Source organism: Aythya fuligula, chromosome 11 (assembly GCF_009819795.1).
Source record: "Aythya fuligula isolate bAytFul2 chromosome 11, bAytFul2.pri, whole genome shotgun sequence".
NCBI classification, from domain to species: domain Eukaryota; kingdom Metazoa; phylum Chordata; class Aves; order Anseriformes; family Anatidae; genus Aythya; species Aythya fuligula.
Window position 1 is genome coordinate 3,646,891 of NC_045569.1, and position 6,000 is coordinate 3,652,890.

General features: G+C 47.0%; 1 protein-coding gene across 4 annotated transcripts in view; it reads right to left on the bottom strand.

The window, feature by feature from the left end:
• Window positions 1–5,562, bottom strand: part of ZNF280D (zinc finger protein 280D) — a 51,130-nt gene extending 45,568 nt beyond the window's left edge. For 3 of the 4 annotated variants that reach the window (XR_004253737.1, XM_032194558.1, XM_032194562.1), the window contains exon 1: window positions 5,426–5,483. The gene's annotated coding sequence lies outside the window, so the exon portion shown is untranslated. Of the gene's footprint in view, window positions 1–5,425 lie in introns of all 4 variants that reach the window. The other variant, XM_032194563.1, reaches the window with a different exon arrangement.
• Window positions 5,563–6,000: the final 438 nt, after the last annotated feature.

The window sequence follows — 6,000 nt, forward strand, 5'->3', positions numbered from 1 at the left end:
CAACAATTCCCAGATTATGGTCTCCCCCCACCACGTTCAATACCGGTTCAACATGACCTGATCTAGAATACATGTAGATCTTCAGAGATCAACATCAGAGCTACCAATCACAAATGGTTCTGTTTGCCTTTAAATAAGCCGTGACATCTAACAAAGCTTTCCTCTTTCTTTTCACAACCCCTGTTAGATAATCTTAAAAGCATTTCTTAACAATACAGGAAATAAGAACATAGGTTATTTGGAGTGTAATATACATATGTAAAATAAATTACAATAAGACCAGTATTTTCATAAAACCAAGTGATGGCTTCAGCAATAACCAGTATCAGAATGCCAGTAAAATTGTATTTGCTCTTCCTAAGACTTGGAGCTTCACAGACTTTGATGTCTCAGTTTTGCTCGATGACGCCAACAGTACCTCAAGCTAAGAGAGAATTTGATTGAAATTAATTAATAGTTTTGTTACGTACATGAAATTCTATTCATCACTGGACTGCTTTGACAAAAACTGGAGAACAGAACTCAAGGAACTTCTTTCATGAAGACCACAATCAATACAAGAGTATTTCTTGTCTTGTATCAGGCCCCAGCCACATAACCATTACTAATACTTCCCTTATGCTTATGAAATATTTACTTTACAAAGCAAACTAGCTAAGGAAGCTGGACTTTGAAAATCATTCTATTACACAGTGACAGTTGCCTGACACTGTAACTCCCTACACCTGGTGTGATGTCACGGCCGTAGCTCTAATAGCAATGCAAGGAAGGACAAAATGCATATTGCCTTTCCGCAGCAACATGCAGTTGAACTGACCTGTTCACACCATAAGTAACAAACTGTTTTTACCATTACTACATATATATTGACGAGAACAACTTTTCCCTATTATTAGTAGTAAAATAGCAATATTAATATAATTAAAGACTTTAGGAAGTGTGCTGGGACTATTTTTTTTTGTATCCTTTAATGGATGCTATAGTCTCCACACACTCAAAAGCCTTGCTGTTTTCTACAGTTGCATGCAGATTTTTGCCCAGAGGCAGCTACGAATTCTTGAAGGCAAGAGCTATTTGTACAGTTGATTTCAGAAACGTATCACAAACCCTGACTTTGGTTTTCCTTGAATTCCTACAGCCCTAACACCAAACCTCTTAGTGTCAAAATTCAACTTCATCTCTAAAATCTTGATTCTGTTTTTCTACTTATCAACTGTCTACACTAAATCAAGCTCAGATCTTTTAGAAACAATGCTTATGTATTATAATGTCATTAATAACTACCAAAAAAAAAAAAGACTATATATATATACTTGTATATATACAAGGTGACAAAATCAAGGCTATATTCATAAACTACTACTTCTTAAACCAAACGATTCCTCTTTAACACATCAAGGGCGTTCAGTCAACAGTTTTCTGTGCAATTTCCCATGATCTTCTCTTTTCCAAAAGTATATCAAGCGCAACATATATATTAAACATTGGGTTAAGTTTCTTTTTTCAAAGTATAACTATGCAAAGTTAAGAATACTCATAATCTCTCAACAGTGTTTAAAATGGAAGTCTTCAGCACAGAGAGTGAGAAACTGTCTAATAAGAGTCAACAACTTCAGGATAGGAGCAATGAGCTGCTATCAAAAATCACTGGGGAGCAGTCACAATCTGTGGGAATGTGGCCATGGGTGTCTGCAATCCCCATGGCTGGCGATACAATTGAACTCTTATTAATGAGGCCATCAAGGAATTTAGAGTTTAGAGGGAAAAAAGAAGGGTGATTCAGGAGACTCCCTGCCGTCTCAGGTTGCTTGTTCTCCAGCCATTATGGCATGGAAGTTGCTGGGTGTTTGTGGTTGCTGGGCAAAGCTGTTGACCAATGAATGGTGGAAAAGTACTGCTGTGGGGCGAATAGTATAAGAAGGGAGCCTGTCCTCAAGATGGGGATGCAACACGGATAACGAAGTTATGGCATCAATAAAGTAGCAGCAGTTACTGATCCTAAAAGAGCCCTGGTGTCCGTGTAGTCTTTATGCCACAACAATCCTGCACCTGCTTGCAGTGAAGCGCGTGAGAGGGGAGTGGGATGGCTGTGTGCCATGTCTTGAGGATAACACCAAGTTGCAGAGCTACACTACTCGCTTCCTTCATCAGATCAGGATGCCGAAGTTAAACAAAGTGCTAGAAAAGAAGAGAACAGGACACTAGACTAGGTTCTTGTCACAGGACAAGAGGAAGAGCATGGAGCCAATGTCCACTTCACACAGGTAAGAAAGGCCACGTGCCAGGTCTCAGAAGGTCGAGGCCCAATCTCTTCCTTCACAGAAGGCCTTTGTTTTACTTACAGGGAGACAATGTTTGGGAGACTTCAAGGCAAAATGAAAGATCATTTTCAGACACTTGGCTCGTGGAACTGCTAACATGGATACGAACTGTGTAGGGGGTATTTTTATTTAAGAAACCTGATTTTATTTGACCTCAAAAAAGTAATCGGATACAAGATGTACTAGAGAAGGTTAGAACACATACAAATTACACAGAAAATAGAATAGGCACAAACAATCTACATACTAGCACAGTTTTAACAAGATGCGTGATAATTTCAGTTACAGCAGAATGCAGCTGATTTTTTTTTTAATCCAAATAAATTTAGTAACATAAGCACGGACATTTAGGTGACACCACCTAGCAGCGCTTCTTATGAACAATTCCATTTTATGAATAAAAATGGTTTTCTCAAAAGGTGACTTAAAAAGTAGGACCGCTTTTTAAAGGCGAATATCAAGTTATTTCAGATCTTTTACTACTATTATTATTCCAACAACAGGAATTTAAGGCAATGCTTTTACTGAGCCTAATGAGTCCTGCCTTGTTCCTATACTCCTCCTTCAGTCATGATAGCACAGCTTCTCATAGGACTAGGACATGAACCTATGCAGATTAAAAATAACCTGGCCTGTGAGCAGTGGAACCAGCATGACTGAGAGGCCAAAAAAATTAGTGGCCTACAGAATTACAACTGCAGTAAGGGGAAAAGGTTTGATTACAGGAGGCATGCAGGAACTGCTCAAATTGTCATCATTGACAACATCTCCATCCATCTTTAGAGTACAATCAGCTTCCAAGTTTTCATCTTTTTAAACTTGATTAAGGCAGAACCTGCATGCCAGGAATCCTTCTAGCAGTTGCTCTAAAAGCCAGCAACAACAGTGACTTCTTTTCTTCCCCCACTCTCCACAAATATTTTCCAGCGGAGGTGCAGACTCCATTGTAACAAAGGTAAACCCACTGGCAATAACCTTTATTTACGCTATTTCTTTTTAATGCATATAAACACAAATACACATTTACACACATATCTACTCAGAAGTAGTCCACAGATCTGAGGCAGGTCCAAAACTCCAATGGAACGCTACATAAATAATCAAATAAACTGTTTAAAACAGTATTTTAATCTAAAAAGTGTCACAAAGCGTCTCCCTGCAGTGCAGGGTCAGGCTGGGTGTTAGGAAAAGGCTCTTTATTGAGTGGGTGGCCAGGCACTGGGACAGGTTCCCCAGAGCAGTGGTCATGGCACCAAGCCTGTAGGAGCTCAAGAAAAGTTTGGGCAATGCTCTCAGACACATGGTCTGATTTTGGGATGGTTCTGTGTGGACTCAGGAATTGGACTTGATCCCTTCCAGCTTGGGCTATTTTGTGATTCTATGAAAACTGTGAACAAATTCTTTAAAACATTTTTAAAGTGTTGTTAGAATAATATCAAAGGATTGCTTAAAAAAGCAACAGCAGTTAAAATGAAAAGGCTTCCTATTTTCACAACCATGTGGTTGACACCTGTATGCATCTGTCCAGCAAAAACTAAGGCTAGTGATAGAAGTTTATTAGGCTAGCGCGGATAATCAACATCCTGCAAAAGCTCACAGAAGACAGTTAGCAGGCAAGCAACGAACTAAAAATCTGACAGAAAAACAAAAAAAAAATCATCAACTCATTGCACAAATCAGGCTCCTGATAAAATAAGTATTTTTAAATAAGTATTTTGAAAGTTGGACATCTTTATTTATCATGTTAGTTACATTTAAACATGCGTAGCTTTACTGAAGCCAGTTATATTTATATCCTGCTTTTTACTACTGGGATTTGCAATTGCTTATTTACAGGGAAACAAGAGAAGTGATACAAACATTACTAAATGTAACAAGACTGTGACAGCCTAAGCAAAACCAGCAGAAAGCAATCTGTCCAAATGCACCTTACAGACACTCAGATCAATGCTATGGAAAATCATGGCAAATACAGCTGCGGTGAGATTTGAAGTTACTGAAAACCCATTTACTTCTTCAGATGCAGTTCACTTGTTCCACACGTAAGGTCAACACTCAACGTTTCCAATGGTTGATACTTTGGACTGGCTTAAAGTAACTGAAACCGAACCACTGGTGTGAGGTTGGTGGTATACTTCAAGAGTGAGGGTGTTTACATTAGCCAGAAAGTTTCCAGACTAGCCTTGCTTGTCACCTCCTCCTGACAACTATCAGGGAATTATTCACCCATCAGTCCTTTGCACCTCCAGTTCTAACGGGAAAGTCGTGTTGTTTAAAACACAGACCTCATGGTGGGCACCTACAGGGCGTTTTTCTGCCAGCCTCCCCCCGGCCTGTGACTGTGCTCGGTGTGAGCTGCAGCTTGGCAAGGCCGGCGAGCAATGGCATTTCCAATGGGCGCTGCGTTTGTTTCAGCAGCGAAGAAACAAGGACGAAGTGGAAGCCGAACCTGGAAAGTTTTAAAAAGCCGAAGCACAAACCAACTCCCCTCAGAAAATTAAAAGAAAAAAAAAAAAAGGGGGGGGGGGGGGGTTTAGAACAGAGCTAAAGCCAAGGAGCCAACGCTGCCCTGCGTGCCGGGAGCTGCCGTAAGCTCCGCCTAGGGAAGGGCACCGCTGCCTCGGCAGCCAAGCCCCCAGTTCCCACCCCCGAGCCGGGCCGGCTGCGAGGCGGCGGGAGGGAGCCCGGGAGGGCGCCGAGGCCCGAGGGCAGCCGAGCGGCGGCCGCTCCGCTCCGCCCGGGAGCCGCCTCAGGGCCGGGCCCAGGCCTGCGGGCCGCAGCCGGCAGGAAGGAGGAGGAGGAGGAGGCCCGGCGCCCGCCGCCCAGCCCGGGGGCCCCGTGCGGGCGGAGCGAGGCCTCCCCGCGACGCCCCCGCGGGCAGACCCCCGGCACCCGGCCGGGAGAAGCCGTCGCGGCCCGGCCCCCGCGCTCCGGGCACCGCGAGGGGGCCGCGAGGCCGCGCTGCGACCTAAGATGGCGCCGGCCCGGCCCGGCAGGCGGCGAGCCCCCCGCCCCCCGCGGCCCGCAGCGGAGCGGCGCCGGGGCCGCCCCCGGGGGCTGAGGGGCACGGCGGGCGGGCAGGGAGCGGGCCGGCTTCGGCTTACCGTGCTGCGCCTCCGGAGGGGCCGCTCCCGGGCTGGCGGGGCGGGGATGGAAGGGACGGGAAGGGAAGGGAAAGGAAAGGAGGGGGCTGGGAGGGAGGGAGGGATGGAGGCAGCCGCGCTGGCAGCGGCTCCGCGCCTCACATCGCCGGAGCGCGGCGCCCCACCTCAGCGCCGCCGCCACCGGGGGAAGGAGGCGGGGGGCGCCCGGCGCGGGGCCTGCCGGGTAGGGCGCGGGGCAGCGCCGCGGGGCGGGGCCGGGCGCCATGTGGCGGGCCTCACGTGCCGCCGCCTCACGGCCCCGCCGCCGCCCTGAGGGGAGCTGCGCCCCGCGCTGCCGGCACGCGGAGCGGGACACAAACGGCGATAAAACAGCGATAAAACAGCGTTAAAACGGCGTCACTGCGGCCCGGGGGCAGGAAATGGCGGGTTGGGGGCTGCTCACAGGGACGGGTGCTGCGCCCGGGGTGCCTCTGAGGGGTGTTTGCCCCGTGGGATAAATAACGGGACCGAGTGTCAGCATCCCGGGCCCCCACTGACTGCAATAACTGCCCTCGGTGCCAAGGGAACGGCGCTGG